Source organism: Pagrus pagrus (assembly GCF_965226575.1).
Source record: "Pagrus pagrus genome assembly, chromosome: 1".
Classification (NCBI taxonomy): Eukaryota; Metazoa; Chordata; class Actinopteri; order Spariformes; family Sparidae; genus Pagrus; species Pagrus pagrus.
The window spans coordinates 26089276-26107958 of NC_140185.1; the positions used below are offsets into that span (position 1 = coordinate 26089276).

The window sequence follows — 18683 nt, forward strand, 5'->3', positions numbered from 1 at the left end:
AACTGGTTCACAAGGCCAGAATGAGCGACTACACATGAAACCTCCAAGGCTCAAGGTTCATTTTTTTATCTATCATTTTACAAGACCAGGGTTGCAAAACGAGACTGAGTCTCAGTCCCTTTATGCCACATCAGAGAAACAACAAAAACAAAACAAACTATTTTATAGAGTGGAGTGTGAGGGATGAACTGAGGAGTCTCACAGCCTGGGGGAAGAAGCTGCTCCGTAGTCTGGTGGTACGGTAGCGAGTACCTCTGTATCTTTTGTCAGATGGCAGCATGGTAACCAGACTGTGGCTAGGGTGGGTGCCCAAAGTATCCTTTGGGCTCTTTGCAGAAATCTCACTTCCCCGAAATCTCTGATTTTAATGTTATACTCCAGCATGGTCTGTCAGTCGTGCTGATAGCCATCCTGAGAGTCTTCTGGTCCGATCGCCAGTTTACATGATCGGCCCTTGCAACATGCCATCGGATTGCGTTTGTGCAAAGTTGATTCTGATTAAACTTCTTCGCTGCAGGTGGCTGAACGTCTGATTTAGTCTAAATGAGGCCTAAAGGTGATCCAGTGTTGTGAGCATGAAGCTTGTCTGATCAGCCACATTAGCTAATGCTGCTCATGCTAACAGTTTTAGCTTCTTTGATCAAAAACACAACTGTGATTGTAAGTATTTGCTATTATTTTATTTACCAGTAATAATTCATGCTTTTTGAAGGCTGCTTTTCACCTGTTAGTTAATTTAGCTTAGTTAAGTTTATTTTTCCAGACTTCTTGTCTGTCTCAAGCTTTATGCGTCACCCGCCTTACTGACACACTGACCTACGAGTGCAGACACACACATACACATGCATTATTTGGTCATTAAGCGTATTCTCATTAGTGGTGGGTCTTGATTAGGGGCAAGTTCACACAATCCATCTGATGGCTATCCACAGGGACTGGGGGAGGATAGAGGGAGGCAGGAGAGCACCAGCCAGTCAATTAGATAGCCTTTAGAGTTGGATGGTTCTGCTGAGGGGGTCACATTTGGACACTTCTGCCTCCCATTGCAGATTTCTTCCCTCCCACAGGCGCACATATCCTTCACTCTCGGAGCATAAGCACCTACACTTCAACAATCCTCTATGGCACATTCCGTACTGTGGCAGAAAACACACAGTGTACAAGGTCAGAGGAGTCAGGCGTCATTAGCCGGCTCTGACACTTGTGTGTTCCAGTAATGTTTACTTGTACAGGTACTGCTGGAATGGCCTGAATTTTTACAACGTCATGTTCTGTTCTCTTTTAGGCCTGCTCTGATATGCACCCCCCCCAGGAGTGAGAGATCACTGATCTGTAAAATATTTTATAAAATACTCAGAAAGTGTAAAAACAGGCGTGGAAATGTTTTTCTTGGGAACAACAAGAAAAATTGGATGCAGTGCGAAAGAAACTGCCCTTTAAAATGCACAAACCTTTGCTCTATCACAGTGATAAGTAGTGTCATTTTATAACTCTCCTAACTAGTTAACACAAATACTCTAACCCTAACCCTTCCCCATTCCTACAGGAAGAAACTTAATGCATGTCTTGACTCAAGGGTATTTTTCCCATATGACTTCAGACAGACGAAAAAAACACAAAAAATAAGTGGGGAAACATTTTTCATAACATATAAAATAAACACAGTAAAATGTACTGTAAATAGAGGTCGGGGTCCAAACTTATATGAGGTGTTGGTTGAATGGAAACAAGACAGCGATGTAGCAGTGTAGCTGAAAGCAGAGCGAAATGGTTTGGAAAATGTGCAGCTTATCCTGAGGTGACACCAGACTCAAACGGCATTCTCATATGTCTGGACTGGACGTGAGGCTTGGGGCCCAGCCAGTACCCATCATCAGACACTGCTGCTGGGCATAGAGTTAAAGGCTCCATTCTGAACTTAAGGCCTCACAGACAGTCACAAGAAGGCTAGGTCTGATGTCTGTCCAGTGAACTGAGCGGCGTGGAACGGCTGAAGGAAAAATAGAGGGGATAGTAGGGGAGCAGGTAGGTAGGAAACAGAATAACACCAATAGATGAACTGTAGTAGTGGTAGGTTGCATTGTTGTTGATGTGAATGGCGGGTCGTGCCAAAAGTATTCTATCGTGAATGAGTAAAGAAAAAGGCAATACATGAGTTGGAATAAGAAGTGCATGAGGCACGACAAGCATTGGGCAACCAAAACTAAATGAAAAAAGACAGAGTGGGGGAGCGCCTTGAAAAATAGACGTAGACATAGCGGAGAAAAAGTGGCAGAGAACGAGAGGGCGCTGGCTAGGCCGTGTCCCACTGAGAAATCTCCAAACCGCTGCGTCTCCTGAGGAAAATGTTTTCACCATCCTCTAAGTGCCTATTAACTGTCTATTCCCATTCCAGCCGGGCCCTGCACCGTGCTCCGGCACAGTGGGAGCTGTGGCCGGAGCCGCCCACGGTATTCCAGGGAGGCCAGGCCGGGCTGGGAGCTGAGGGAGGCGGAGAAGGGTAGAAAGCTGTGCAGGCTTCCTGGTGCGCAAAGACATGTAGGTCAGTTCCTTATGCACACAATACACAGAGAGAAACCGGGAGATCTACAAAGCAGATGGTGTACCCGAGCTAATATTCCACTCTGCTCTTTCGGTTACAAATTAGGATGTTGATGCATTTATCATCGGTTTGTTGTACGTCTCTATTCTTTCTTTCTCTTCTACGAAAGACAGAGGGGAAAGTTGTGAGCGTCTTTATGGGTAACGGGGCAAGTTGCCAAAACTATTTACAACTATTAGTAGCTTATTTACTTTCTGCCATTCCCATCATAGATTTGAACATCCGAGGGTTAGAAAGATTGCACCCCAATTAGGGTCTGATAACTAATCAATAGCTGCATATTCTGCGAGCAGGAAGTAAACGATTAGGCTCCTGGGAAAAGCAGTTCAAATTACACTGTTGTCAATGTTGAGAGCGGAGAAAGGAAGACAGAGGGAGAAGGCACAGGGGTAGGAAGGGCACAGAGATGCTATCAAAGGATTACTACTGAAGGTTGCCTGCGTTGCTCCTATTAATCTGCTTTTTTAAAAGAAAAATGCATTAATGCCTGCTGATCTCCATCAAAAATAAAGGAACAAAAGACAAGTATTGGAAGACTGGAGAAAATTAGTCACACCTTGTCCACTAGTTTGCCGTAGGGGTTGATCTGTACCTCCCAGGCTGAATTTTGTGGTGTGCAGAGTGAATAACTGGTAGACGGAGGCTGTTCCTACAACAGCCAGCGCAGCCAGAAGCAGACCACGGACAAGGACACCACAAGTGGAAACAGGAAGAACCACTGCAACCCATCCAACCCCATGCCTTTATTTATATATTTATCGTACCACGCTAAAACCACAAATATGGAGGAAAATATGCAAACTGATGCCAGTATAGGTCTATTTATAAGTGCTATCCTTTAGCATTAGTGTCGTGCTTTCTTAAATTTATTCATATCTTTTTATTTTCAGTGCTCAGAACCATTTTTATTTGGCTCCTAATTCGGTCAATTCTCTTAGGGCTTGATTAACTTTTAGCCTATTCACCAAAAAACTGTTCAGATTTATAATTAAACCTATTTGGAAACAAAGAAAATTCTGATTTTCAAGTGAAAAAAAGAAAACCCCTTAGATATTCACATCCATAAACCTTCCCTTTAAAGTATTATAAGTAGTAATCCCTCGATTTTATCTCTCTCTTTTGTCTTTTTTTTCCTTCAGCTGTCGAATGTCATCTCCAAGCCAATCAATAGTTTAAGGAATCATTCAAAGCCATTCGTTATCAAAGCATGGTGCTCTGGAGCATGGCCCGGGCCATCCTCAATGTGCGGATAGATTAGTCCTGTCTTCTTCGGCTCTCAATCAAGCCGGTGAGACGGGGCCAGTCCGGTGTCAAACTGAGCGGATCAAAGGGGAACATTTCAAAGAAGAATGCTGAAAGAAAATGTGTGAATTAGCATTTGAAAAGACCTTTGTTTTGTACAATAAACACAGCTATGACGCTTTGTCAACAGTTGTATTGTGTTGTCAGTGATATTAATAATGACATTGTGGGGTGCTGCAACAACATATCATGTTTTAAAAAATACAGTCGATCAGTAAGTTACGTATTTATAAAATATATTTAAATATGTTTTCGCAACTTTAATCGCAATGAGAAAGCACAAGGAATTTGAAGTTTTACTTTTGGTGGAAGAACTAAGATAAAAAAAAGAAATCGATTGATTACAGTCTTTATCCTTTGATGCAACCTAATCCAAGTCTTAGTGTGAGGATGTTGGGAGTAAAGCATCTGCATATCGAGAAGTTTTGGGGCTCTATAGGTGCTGCTTTTTGCTATTAGTGATGCGTTGCATTAATCTCTTTTACTGTCAGAGTTAATGAAATAGGGAGATAGTTGTGTGTGAGATCTTGGACGTATTTGTGTGTGCATGTGTGTGTCTGTGTGTGTTCGTGCCCTTAAACCTCTGGCTCAGTCTCTTGGTGGGTTTGTGTGACGCCTCTGGAGGAACTCTGTGAAAAGGAGCATTGTGCAGAGGGAGTGTTCTCCTGGTGGGTAAAGCTTGTAAGCCCTTCTCCTCCACATGGGGCCTGCACTGGAGGCTCTGAGGCTGTGGTCTGGATAGCACCAGAGGCTGCTCCCAATACCAGTAATCGCCATGCTTGTTGCCCAGGGAGAAGATGGGGGACATAGAAAATATGTGCTTCAAATATGATGCAAAAGAGAAAGAACAGCGAACAAAGGAGACGGAGAGAGAGAAAAAGACACGTGAGAAAAAGGATAACGGTGGTTTAGACAAGTGTTCCGGTACCAGTCATGATCTTGTTTTTGAAAGGCCGATGCCGTTAAATAATCAGGTTAGAGCAAATGTCCGGTCGACTTTAAAATAAGGTGTTTGTCCTCAAAATGGCACAGGGTCAGAGAGAGGACATCTGTATGTTAGCTACAATAGTGTGAATGCTTTTTATATGTAGCTGAACAACTATATCTGGACACACTCTTATCTAGTCGTACATCATCTTGTCACAGCAGCAATCTAAATTGTATCTTGCTCTAATCGCAAGTCTCCTGTAGACAGCAAACAAGACTGTCAGGGATGAGCTGAGGGAGGTAATGCATTGATATGACTCTCTGCTAAGGTCAGATATAGTACACACGAACGAGTGTGTATTTGTTTATGCCTGCGTGAAAGTTTATCTCCCACCGTTACGTTGCATCCCGGTCTCTGCCACGTCTGTGGCTTGTATGATGATAAATTCAGTGCAGGTGTCACCCTGGTTACGGTAGGTGAGGATTGATGGTCTTCAGAGGCCGGCGATCCATCACCATCGCATCGGGATTTCAGGAATCTGTTCCTGATCACACCCCACGGCAGGGGCCATGTGGTAACGACCCCTCTCAGTGCGACACCACAGGAAATCGATACCAGGCACTCAAGGTCAATGTACTGTTGGAAAACTACTTAAGCCCTGACGGATGGAGGGCCCGCCTGCAGATGAGACAAGCCATTGACAGCTCTTCCGCCTCCCATGCTTAAAAAATACATATACATACTCAAATTGTGCATCCTTTAAGGTTGGAGGTCTCTCTCTAGCTATTTCTGTGTCTGAAATCATCTTGTAATTGGAGATACCAAATAATGGTGGGAATGGGATGCCATCATTGAAATTTGAAGTGATACGAATACATAAGAAAGTCAGGTGTCCTGTATTAGGCCTGTAACCAAAGGATCTTGGAAAACTGTGTTTGGCTGGTTGCTGGCTCACTACTGTTTGAAGAAAATATTCAACATGTGTAAAACAAACTTGCAGCAATTGCTTTCTGTGGGCTGCAATGAAGGGAAGGATGGCAGGAGAGTGGACATTAGCCTTACACAGTGTGTCCACCATGCTGTCTGCCGTGAGGAAGACAGAGCAGTATGTCCTGTTTTCTTGCGTGAACCTTATTTAGCTCATTAGAGATCGCATAAATAATGCATAAATTGCATAAATCTGACATTGCCTCTAAATTTCAAACCATATACTCTGAGTCTGCGAGCATACATGTGTGAATTTCTGTTAGTTTGCATATGTGTGTTGCAGCTATCTGTTATAGATACCATCAATTAACAGACTCAAATTTGGGTGAATTACTGGGTTTGTCTCAGACCTGGCAGCCACCATGTAGCCACAAACCCAGAAGTGGTGTAGCTATCCTTTCTTTTTCCAACCTCCTCTTTAGGTTGCCCTCTTTTGCGTCACGTTTGCATTAGATTTCCAGCCGCAGGCGTAACTCCATCATTGAGCTATTCTGTACCGACGAGGCCAACGAGAAACCCATGCAGTACAGCTATCATGTCCGTCAGAGTTTCCAACAGGTTTAAATCACAGATTATCACTTTTAAATCACAAATCTCTGAAGAATATTAAATATCTGTTTCTCATTAACAAAGCAACATGGCGTTGGCTGGTTTGATTCTTGGAGGGTGTCCAAGTCCCTCAATACACATAGCAGGGCGGCCTTGTGCATACAGAGGCCAACATTTACGTGGAGTACACTGCGTCAGAATGCACCTGCCCCACTCAAGTGTCCTTGAGTGCGGCCCAACAGCCAACACTGTGCCCTCCCCTGCCAGCGTTTGAAATAAGTTATACAATTCATTCAACCACCACTACACCCCAAAGATCCACTTGTAAGTGTGACATTAATTTGCAGAGCACACAGTCAGTTGCTGAAACCGAAACTATTTGACGTGGAGCTGCACAGAATGAAGATCATCTGAAATATTTCTTTGTAATAAAAAGTTGGCTCCATATTCACAGACAGAGACATTCCACAAGGCCACAAGGTACTTCCGCTGAGGTTACATTTATGATGAACAAGAAGATACCAGAGATCTACATCCTGTATGGCAGTAACAACATCTTTCATCAGAAGACCTCAAGAAAAAAGTCCAGGTTCATTGACAAGCTGAGAACTGATCTGTGTTCCTCACACAGGAAAGCCACAGAGAAGCATTTCCAGTAAGAGATAAAGTGGTTTCTCAGTGCTTCTTCCTGACAGGCTAAAAGTTGTGAAGTATGCGGATTGGTTATGGTTTAAAAAAAAAAGTGTTATCACAGCTTCTATTGCGAGTAATTCGATACGTGGCTCATGGGAACATTATAGTGGCATATCTCTGTTATACAAAATTTGCTGAAGACTTTAAATCTTTCTGATAGAAAATTGAAAAAGTGCAGCAGCAACATGAGTAAGCAGATTTTAAACCTGTATGTTAGATCATATCTCTGCAGATAATAATGGATGTGAAACCTTCATTCAGTTCCTTTGGCAAGCAAATTTCAGTCAATTAGTAATCTCTCTAATGCATTTTGGTGCTGGAAGTGCTCCCATTTGCAGACTAGTGTTGATCAAGTATGTTTGAGCGGGCTTTGGTCGCATGTGGTGGACGTAAGTCCGTGAAGAGGACAAAATAAGTGGAATGCTTTGACCAAAATTAGAGCTCGGGACACATCAGCTATTATCTGACGACAATTTATCTTTTTATTAGCTTTTGAAAAAATCTGTAAATGTATCTGCATTCATATGCAGATATTTATTTATGGAGATTAGCTAAAATGTTGTCTTATGTCCATTCTCTTGTCTCAAGTTGCTAATCAGATGAAAATATTGACCGGTTCACAAAAGAGGAAATCTGCACCCGGACATCCGTTATCCTTTGTCCCCAGAGGTTAAATTGTTGTCAGCCAATAGCCGATGGGTTCTGAGATCGGTCAATAAGTGACTGATTTGTTCCAAAGCTGAAATCTTTCTGAGATTTCTCAGATTATATGCACTTTCATCTTTTTCCACGTTACCTTATCCCGCCACCGCAAATAGAAGAACATTTCTTAAACCCTTGTCTTATTTATATTTGGGTGGCAAAGTAAATCTGCAGGCTACACGTGAGAAAATCACAAAATGATGCAAAGATGATCACTCAAAGTCACAGAGATAGCAGTAAATAACATTTTCTTGGGCAGCAAGAAGTACTTGGTTTACTGTATACTGTATAAGCGATCCTTCATTGAGGATTTATGTTACTCCTGTTATCTTCACAAAACAATGCATGTATGAGGATGTAAAGGGACAGTCATACACACACACAGATGCACACACACACACACACACACACTCAGGAAATGAATCTAGACAGTTGTGAACTTCCCAAGAACCCCCCCCCCACACACACACACACATAGCGAATATGCCTTCATCTACATAATGGATTATGTGGGTCACCATAGAGGGGGTCTATTTTTCTTACTCCAGCTCATCTGTGTGCCTTATTCTTTTTATACCTACAAATAATTAGTGTATCTAGACAGCACAACACATTTGTGTTAGCTGCACTCTTCCCGCTAACCTATTTAAAGTCTGAAGTCCCCCACACCAAGTGTTAGCCAACTCTGCATTTAGCAAACAATCACCGCACTGCTTTCCAAAACCATATTTCCCTTTCTTTGCCATACTGCACTGAGATCGCTGTTCCTAATACATTTCGGATGTTTATCTTTCTGCCTGTTGGAAGCATGATTTTGTGTGCAGTTTAATGAAGCAAAACCACACAGAATCAAGCCAACAGTAGCGTCACCAAGCTGGAAGAAGAGTGAAGAACTCAGAGCAAAAGGCCTGCAGAGCAAGGAGCAGCTGCTCTGCAGGGAGCTCAGGTCAGAGGTAAATGTACATAAACCGAGACTACTGAACTTAAGGGAACAGGCCAGCACCCAGAGTAAGAAGCCATGGGTGTCAGCTGACATGAGCGAGGATGAAATGATAGGGAGCAGGAGAGGAAATAATGTGAATTCACCTCTACGTAAAGCTAAACTAGCTTCCACTGTTTAAGAGCTTTTAAGGAGGTCAAAGGTCAGAACAGAAGAAATTACTTTGCATCACCCAAAAATGAACTGTTCATTTACACACATTTAACCTGTCATTTGCTGGCAAAATACAAATATATCAGGCAGGTTTGCGTAATTGCAATTGATAAAAGCATTGCCTTGTCTTAATTAACACATTTAAGATAACATCACATACAGTTGGTTGTTTATTGACACCTCGGTGGAACAATTCAGATTTTACAAATGCATCTGCAGTATTAGTCAGAGGAAATCCCTTGGATATTCAATTTTAGCAGGAGAAAATACTGTTAGGCTCATAATACTTTTCTTTCCCTCATGAAGTTGTTTGGAAAATGTGCCTGACATTTTTATGTGATTTGGAAGATCTGCCAGTGCCACAACTAAAGGCTATCACGCAGTTCTCAGTGTAGATTGTGTAAAAGAGATCAGAGGCTCATGTTGCCGTGTTTTATGACCCCTGGAGGGCACTGACAAACCTTACATTAGCCTCAGTCTGGGCCTAGGAGTCAGCCGCCTGTTTGAACATGAAAAATTAGCTGGGCCCTCAGACACTGGTCATTATGTGGTCGCCACTCGGCTTTTCCACCATAGCTGGGCCAAATGGGACGTGGTGCTGGGCCAAAGAGCCAACCTTCAAGGCTGGCTATTCATGGTAGAACCTCCCTCAGGAATGGTAGGGACGCGCAGGGAATTGTGCAATTAATGGAAGGAAGTGTGGAGGTGAGGGACGTTTGAGGAGATTGAAAGGAGGAAGAAAATGGAGCAAGAGAGAAAGAGGATAGGGAAAGACAAGTGATGCAAAGACTAAAAGAACTACAGGGGATGCGGAACAGAAGGAAGAGGGATGGAGCAAGTTACTGTCTCAAAGCCAGCTCAGCGTCTGGTGCGGGGGCCAGCTCAGTGTCTCATTCTGGGATCTACTGCCACGAGACAGGGAGAAGCCATAAAAGTGCTAACCAATATTACCTTCGAGCAGTTAAAATATATTTAATGAATAAGTAGAAGATTTAATTACAATGCAACTTAAATTTTCCATTCGCATGAGCCTGAATAGAATAAAAGTTCTAATACGTACATCTTCATTTATGGTGTGATGATCGAATAAATGCTTTTATGTAAATTGTGAGCTGGCAAGGAAAAAGGCTTCCGCAGCAAAAAAGGACATGATGGTGCACAGTTTGTAGTAAATTGAAAGAAATGTGCTTTTCCAATATCAACATTTTCTCAGTGCACTTATTCGAGCCAAGGTAGTACATCATCTTCAGATTAATTCAGAGGTACTGGTAAGTAACTTAATAGAATCGTGTTGATGGCCTTGTGTTATCAAATGCATGGTCCTGTGTTATCAAATGCACGCTATGCAAAATACGGACAGAGAGCAGGTACTGCAGAAGAGCCTAAGTGGAAGAAGAACCTGTCGTCAACCTGACAGGGGAAACTGTAACTGATGGAGAGAGGATGTAATCCCTTGATTAAAGATAAAAGCCTAGACAAGGAAACTCAGTAGCAAGCTTACATAAATAGTTCTTTCAACTTCCCATATACTATTTCTAACAATAATAATAATAATAATAATAATAATAATAATAATATACATTAATTAATATATAATTAACTAATTTACAACTTATTGTAATTTCAAACTAAATTGTGAATTCGCTACAGTCAGCTGATCTGGCAGCTGCTAAGCTAAGGTTATTATCATATTTTATTATTATCATTATGGAGATCCTGATGGATCCCACTGCATTTCTTGCCCTACTTCGCTGGACAACCAGAGGGAGGAAGGTCAACAACGCTTGGTTAAACTGTCATTTGACTGCTGTGACACACAAATTTCCCCATTTGCGGGACTAATAAAAGAATTTCTGATTCCGATTCTGATTCTGATTCTTAAACACACCACACATGAGACGAGAATTATCTAGCTATCGTGCTATTTCCTTCCCTGTAAGTTCAGTGGTTGTCTGGCATGAATGCGTTGTGTTTGTGTTTTTCTTGCAGTTGGTTTGTAAAACAAATGGTCAGCGCCACAGCTGATACAGTAGTAGTTTCCCTAGTAAACACACCGACCTCTCTGGCTGTCGCAGCTGCAGTGTGTTAGTTAGCAGACCAGTGGTAGGGCAGCCTAGCCCAGAGACACTCTGGCAGCAAATAGCTTCAGTGGATGAGTGACCTCGAGAGGAGCAGCAAAAGAGCGGGAAGGAAGATGAAGACGTTGGTGTGTTTACCGGGTGTTTACAGCTCATAAACTGCTGTAGTTAACAGTTTGAGTCAAGCATAGCAAAAGCAGCAAATCAGAAGCAGAGTAGGATGGGTTTGGCAAGAAATGCTGTAGGATCCATAATAATGCCTCCATGACTTAATTTAGCTTCTCCTTTACTTATGTGGCACAACAAGCTAAATTATCAAGATTTTAGTTTGGTGAAATGGATATAGTTATAAAAGCCTATAAAAGTCAAGGCGAGCTGTGGTTACAGCCTGCACATTAAAAATGTGGTTTTGTTTTAATTTATGCATGGCATGAAAATGTTATATGACAAAATGCACTTGCACATGGACACACAAACACACACATTACAAAACTTTGATTTTAACCTACTTGGAGTTATCTTTCTTTCACTCTGATAGAATTAGTACTTACACGAAGGTTATCTAGGGGGAGCTGACCTGCTTTTAAAAGAATAAATAAAGACGCATACGGTTCTTTCTACTGCTATTTAGACTGTAATGTCAGTGTAACTGCAGAGGCTTGTATGAGACCATTGTTTCCGAGCTACAATAACAGACAGCCTTGTCATAGTTGTTTTGTGAAAAGCTCATCTTTCACCTCAACCTCACATGGTCTCTGATGATAATGTTCAGACTACCCAGAGCCTCGAGGGCTTCAGTGGGTGTCTCGGAGGAAGGAGACACCAAGAGACACTGCGAGACAAGAGACTGAGGAAGGAAAGAATATTAAGTGAGTAAGAGAACACATAATGGGAAAAACAATAAGGAGAGTTGGATGGAGAGGAATGGAGACCGAGGGGCGTTGTTTGTGGCTTGCTCTTGTTACTGTAACCACAATGCTAAAATTCCTCATCATTGTGGCTTCCCTGTCATGACAGTGGTCAAAGGACATGGAAATGATGCCAGAAGAGACCTCCTACTCCACAGTGTCCATGCCAACTATGGCCCACGCAGAGTGAACAACAACACAACACTCAGGCAACCATAAACATGTACATAGAGACAACCACACACGGGCACAAATACACTTGGATTTTAGATTTTTTTTCAATGATGTGTCACAAAAAAAAACATATAGAATGATATCAGTTCTGCATGAAGATGCTGTTAATTATTATACACTTCTTAAAGACATGTATTAAGTGATTGCCTCATTGTTTAAAGTTGCTACATGGAAGTTTCATTTTTTGCCCCTGCCTCAGATATACCCTGTGGATTTCCAAGTTATATAAAAAAGAAAATGCATTTTTTAATTATTTTTTTTAGGTTAATTTTAACACCACATTTATATAGAAAACCAGTTACAAAAACTTGATAATCATTTCATCAAGGTGCAACGTTAAGCTTTCCTTAAAGTTCTCTGGGTTGCAGTCGTGCAGCAAACGGTGCTCACCACTGCAGTAATTTTTGTGGCTTAAGGCCGTGAGAGCTGGCAGAACAACCACAGCACAGAAGCTCCTTCCTTATAGCTGTACGACCCCACAGCGTCACACACCAGGGCGAATTTTATATCATTAAATGAAGCCCTTTAAAGCCATCTTTTACAGCCCCACGTGACCTCACCTCATGAAGGATCTCCTTTGTTTTTGCGTCTAATCGCAGCCTCTTAAAGTTTTAATGGAAGCCAGTAAAATATCGATAACTAATATCAGCTGGAGGCTGGGCTGGGTTTTTGGCATGTAGCAGGAGACCCCCCTCTGGGCTCTGTCCGCCCTAACTGGCATGTGTTCAGGAGCTGGAGGGCGTACAGATGTGCACAGGATCCAAATATTCTACCTCACAGAGAAAGGACAGTGAGCGATGGCATAGGGCAGCACATAGCACACAAAGTACCTTGTGCATGTTAGACTTTCTGTCTAATGTCACAGGTTTTTTGACTGACAGGTGGGGTGAACAGAAGTTAAGTCCATAGATCAGCAGTCTGCTACTTGCCCTGCAGGGTCAGTTACCTGACAAAGACACCATGCTGATTCTGATGGCCCCGCGGCAGTGTCTACCTCCACACGGTATACACTACACTGGCATGACAGGCAAACACAGCATATTCGTTGGCATTTAGCCCAAAGGCACACAAACACAGGTCAGTCCTCAGTTGGAGTTACCCTCATTAAGCGTCAAAACTGCAATGAGCTGCAGAATGCAGCCATGATTGAATTAATAAAAACATTAGCATGGCTGCAAATATGTAAAAAACTGTCTAGTCAATATTTGTGTGTTCATTCCTGCACAGCAAAAACAAAACCCAGCAAAGTGACACACCAGTTAACTGTCAAAAGCAGTTCAACAACAAGAGTCGATGGGAACGGGGATGGTTGTGACATCAAACTGTGTTAAACCATTTTAAAATGAAGAGACCTTGTGTGGAGAAAAGAAAAGATAAAAAGGCTATGTTTACTCTCTTTGTAGATTCCAGGGAGATCTCTCATTTATCTCTCTCCTTAAACACAGTGGTTCACCCTGCTGCTAAAAGCCCACCTCAGCAGTTTCTCTCCCTCTCCTTACCCTTTAATATTGATGATTCTCACAGGATAAAATAAGTTAAGTGGAGATATGGTAATCCCTCCTCTGCTTGCTGAACTCGTTTGTTTACTCTGGGGTGACTCCGGTGATGTAGCTACGCCTTTCTAGTCGCATATAATTTCACGTTTAGCAAATGCTCCCCTCTTTAATGTGCCCACTATCAAGGTCATGAATAGCAAAATTTCTTCAGCCTCTGGAATTAATTATTCACAGATAAAAAGCAAGCGAGGGCTCTCTCTGAAACATGTTGGCGGCACCTACCTCTCTGTCCAGAATATATTCAGCCACTTCCAGATGCCTCACGTTATTTATTCTGTGTTTGGGATTCAGTTTACTTTTACTTTTCCCCCTCTCTTTATGGAGAACGATTAAACATATATATGTCCAGCATGCAGGGAACATGGGAACAAGAAGGCTTTGGTTATGGCTGTGTGGATGTGAAGATCTGGAAAAAGCTTACATGGCACTGGAGTTTGAAATCCAATATTCTTCTCCAGCCTGCTGTTGAAAGAACTGGATATTTTGTGCTCAGTCACTGTCAGACTGAAGAACAAACTAATTCGACATGTTCGTGTGAGAGAAGTCTTCACCTGAGCATGAAATAAGTACAGACCAGATTTATTTCTGGGTAATAAGAGCAATTATTGTGCATGGGATAGCTGGATTCCTACTCAAGGTTATAGTAGTGATAGACCAGGACACCCCTGTGGATCCACTCTGTCCAAACATTGGAAATGGACTGTGAATTCCGCTAGATTAGGGCTTCATTGTATAGTCTGTTTGATAAGGGATTAAACTCAGTAAATCCGTTACTTCATATGGGACTCCGTGTTTGAGTTATCCTCCGCATTTTAGAGCTGTTATTCTCCTCATTCTCACTTTTCTCCCGTTTTACAGTTTTGGCAGAGAACTGGTATAAATGTGCTTTTTTATATTGCCCTTGGAAGCAAGACATTGTACCGCATATGAGAACAACTGACAGAAATTTTAAAAAAAGAAAAATTTCCTCTGTTTTTCAGGACCAGTACAGGCTGTAGTGATGTTACGTTCGAGAGCGATTGTTTTTAACGGCTCTTTGGTAAACGAACAGAACTGAGTCATACTTGATGAGAGCCGTCTGTTGTTCCCAAATTTCACTGCCTGCCGTAAATCCTCTCAAGTTTACCAGAACAGTGAGAATAGTAGAGGGTGACTCCACAAATTTGCTACATATGTGAAAATGGTAGGATAAAGACTTTTGTGACTCCACAGGAAGCTGCACGTAATCTGATAAATCGCCTCCTGTGATGTCACCCAGTGGCTAAGTTGCGTTGTGGGTAATGTAGGCGCCAGGTTTTGGAAAAGGAGAAAGAACGCGTGGAACGAAAAAAAATCTTCGTTTCTGCTTTAGCGACTTTAAGCATTTGTTTTAAAATGTCCATGATGAGTCTACTCATGTGTACTACTTTTCAAAACCTGGAGCCTGCATGACCCACAATGCCATAAAAGGCCTTGAATTTAATGAACTGCGTTCAAGGCAAGGCAACTTTATTTACACAACACAGTTCATACAGTAAATACAAAGCAGTAATTTTCCTGATAAAGCAGAGGGCTATGGCCCAACAATGTTTACAATGCAGATCATTAATTTGGTGCTGCTTCACCTTGTCCAAGTTTGAATCTGATCCAAATCATACCCTGTCATTATTGTGGTGATTATCATGAAGATAAACCTAGTAACCACCAAAACAAACAAACAAACAAACAAACAAACAAAACAAGAACTAGGAGCTCTCCTTTTTTAAGGCTCTTGGAAAGGGATGTAGACACATGTAGAAGGTCCGGCTCCCTTCAAAGGGCAGTAATACCTGTCACTAACAGGCAGAAATAGTACACAAATTCTTAGATGCACCCAGTTATTCATGGATGCTAGGATATTCAGAAACAGGAAATGTTGCTTCCCATGCTGTCCAGCAAAACAACACTGAGACAAAAGGTATCTCTGCACGAAAACATGTTGAGCCATTAACTATTTACAATGGCATCTCCCCACCACTGGTCACAAGATTATGGTTCTCAGGTTGTAAACAGAATGTGCAGTCAAGTTAATGATATTAAGCCATTCAAGATCAAAGTTCATCACACAGGCTCAGGCCATGTTATTATAGCATTAAGAAAGACATTCCTAGGAATGAATACCATTTTCATGAGGTACATGGAGCACAATTCTGAAGATTGTCCTTGACATTCATGATGAAGCTCAGTTCCTCATCAGTTGTGGACAGAGTCCTTCAGTGAGGGAACAGCACGTACTGAAAAGCGCATTTATTTGTGTAATTGTTAACTTACAAGTGACATTTTTGGCTCTGTGTTAATATTCTTCAGTATCAGCTGTGCACTTAGTTACACTTTAGCCAGTCTGTTAAAAACAACAGTGAGGATATGCCGTATGTGACTGGAAATAAGGAGGAATGCACCCTGTCATTGTATTTTATGATCTCATATCATCAAATTGGTCCATAAACAAATCTGGTGAATATCAAATCAATCATTTTTATGTACAAATTGTTTGACCCATCTTGAGGTCAAGAAAAGAGACACATTTGTGCTCTGCATCGGCTTTTATTTCCTCTCTGTGCTACTGGTACTAAGAACATGAGGCAAATGATATTGACATATTTTGTATTTACACATGCACACACACATAAAGTAAAGGCAGTAAAGGCTCTCATGGATAAACTCATCTTCACAGCAAGGCCTCCACTAAGACAGACACCCCAGTAAGAACAATCCATTTCAGCTACAGCCAGCGTTCGCAATTAAGCTTCGTCTTCACTGCTATGTTGTCACATTCTCATGCGCTGCCTTCTCTTTGAATGAATCACCTGTACAGTTTAATTACTGAGTCTCTTTCCCCCAAGCCCACCCACCACCATCAGCCTTCCCCATCCAGGCCACATTATCAAACTAGGGCAATTTCCCCCCAGCAACCCCGTCTCTAATGCATGGTTGCTTTAAACAAGACTGATGATGGCCAATAAAAGTGTTGGAGTGAAGCTGTATAAATGCTCTGTGGGTGGTTTGAAATCCAAACAGGAAGCAAGGGTAGGCCAATGACAGTACATGTCTTACAGGTATGTTGGCTTCAGCTCTGGGTACTGAATCAGTTGGATCCCTTACGTATGATTTGTCAAAATCCGACGTACCGAGTACCACAGGCTCCTTCGACTGGTGTTATGCAGAACATGATGCACAAGTTGACGTGATGCTTTTCACTGGTATAGTGAAATAACAGGCCCATGTCTTTTCTTCTTTTCACTTTCTTCTGCATGACCTTTTGACAACCTTGAATACGTATGACAGACGTTCTCCTCTATTTCGTAGAGTCTGAATCTTTGGTGAATAAATGTAAAGGATTTTGTCTTATTGATACTGGTGTAACAGTAACGTACATTTTAACATTTAAACCGACAACAAATGCGATCATAGCATTTCAAAGCACCAATGTCTATGTAGCTACTAATATATTTATTCCTGGGTAATATCATTTGTTAACTTGTACACATGAATGGCAACTCTATGAAGCCACTGTTCACTGGCACCTTTTCAGTGAATGCACTGTAGGTGACTCTGACCCTTTTGTTTTTTAACTAGAATGGCACTCATTACCTCCGCAAATTCAGTTTATTCAGGCAAACCTAATCTAATATCAAACTGCATAACCCTGTATCACTCTATATTTTAAACCCCCCATAACTGTACTCACTTGTAGATACCAGCTAGCTAAATATGCCTGATTTTTTCATCCAGATCCATTAATTATTCCACATTTAAAAAAGAATTTCAAATAGGTTACTTATGAATCTTAGGTTACGTGTGTAAGGACATTACGTACTGTACGTAACTTCCTCTGGGTAAAAGCCATGTGCTAGCGTGACCCACCCATCCATGCCAACCTCCTCCCCATGCAGACTTTGTCGCTCCTCACACTACCTCATCTCACTTCCCGCTTTGCTGCCATTATAATTACTTCGGCCACTGGAGGTCATGATCAACAACAAACCTAAATTTGGGTCGTAGTAAGCTGCTTGCATAGTCGACCTATTTGGTCGGTTTTATGATGAGAACCGGCTGGCTGATTGTTGCAGCGAGCGTATCTCACTTTTTCAAATTAACTCCACAAAATGAGGTAAAGGATGGGCCATCTCCAAAATGCAGATTAGCGTGAGCGCACCCTGAAGCCGTGAGTATCAATACGTGTATTGTATGGACTAGACAACTGTGTATTGTGGCAGGGCATTCTTTAACTCCCCACAGTGTAACTGACAATGCCATAGATTTCTCAAAGGAACCTGCTGCTTATGTGAGGGATGACAGATACATGTTGTTGAGGGAGTATGTGGAAGGGATTGCTAATAAGCTTTCCCAGATCAATAAATGACTGTATCCTGCAAATTAAACTGTAAATCTCGTCAGAGATAGTGAATAATTCTAGTGTCAAGCACGAGGTTCTAACAAATGTGTTTGCCTCTGCGGATATACTGAAAATGATAACCTCACATTTATTAAAAATGAAGTTAGGATAGTACAAAGGCAGTTCATTTTGACTGATGCAGTTGTTTAAATGTGACAAAACACAGTACAGCTTTTTGTTGAGGATCCTTCACAGGTGAGACTCAATAAATGAGAGGGCAATTTAAGTCTAGGGACAAACTTGAGCTTGATAACAGGGCATGGCGTCTAATAGCTGGAGCATGAAAACCAGATTTTATGGCAAGCAGGAAAGCACGATGCACAAACAGAGTCTGATTAACCGAGCGTTACCCTTTGTGATATGAGTGGCACTGTGAAAATATCAAGAGTCCTGTATCAACTTACATTCAAACTTGTGTATTAAACTATTAGAGCATGTTGTAACAAGGAGAGAGTATTAAAATCACCCTGGAGCGTGTGCAGAGGAGGCTGAAGACAGCACTGACATTGTGGTTTAACTTGTTTCATAATGACTTAATTGAGGCCTTGTGACTGGAAAGGAGACAAAAAAGGTTGTC

General features: G+C 41.8%; 1 long non-coding RNA gene across 1 annotated transcript; it reads left to right on the forward strand.

Annotated features, from left to right (window-relative positions):
• Positions 1-1934: 1934 nt before the first annotated feature.
• Positions 1935-3916, forward strand: LOC311256958. Its single transcript, XR_014622541.1, has 3 exons — positions 1935-2025; positions 2396-2542; positions 3742-3916. It is a non-coding gene; the product is annotated as an uncharacterized lncRNA (long non-coding RNA).
• Positions 3917-18683: the final 14767 nt, after the last annotated feature.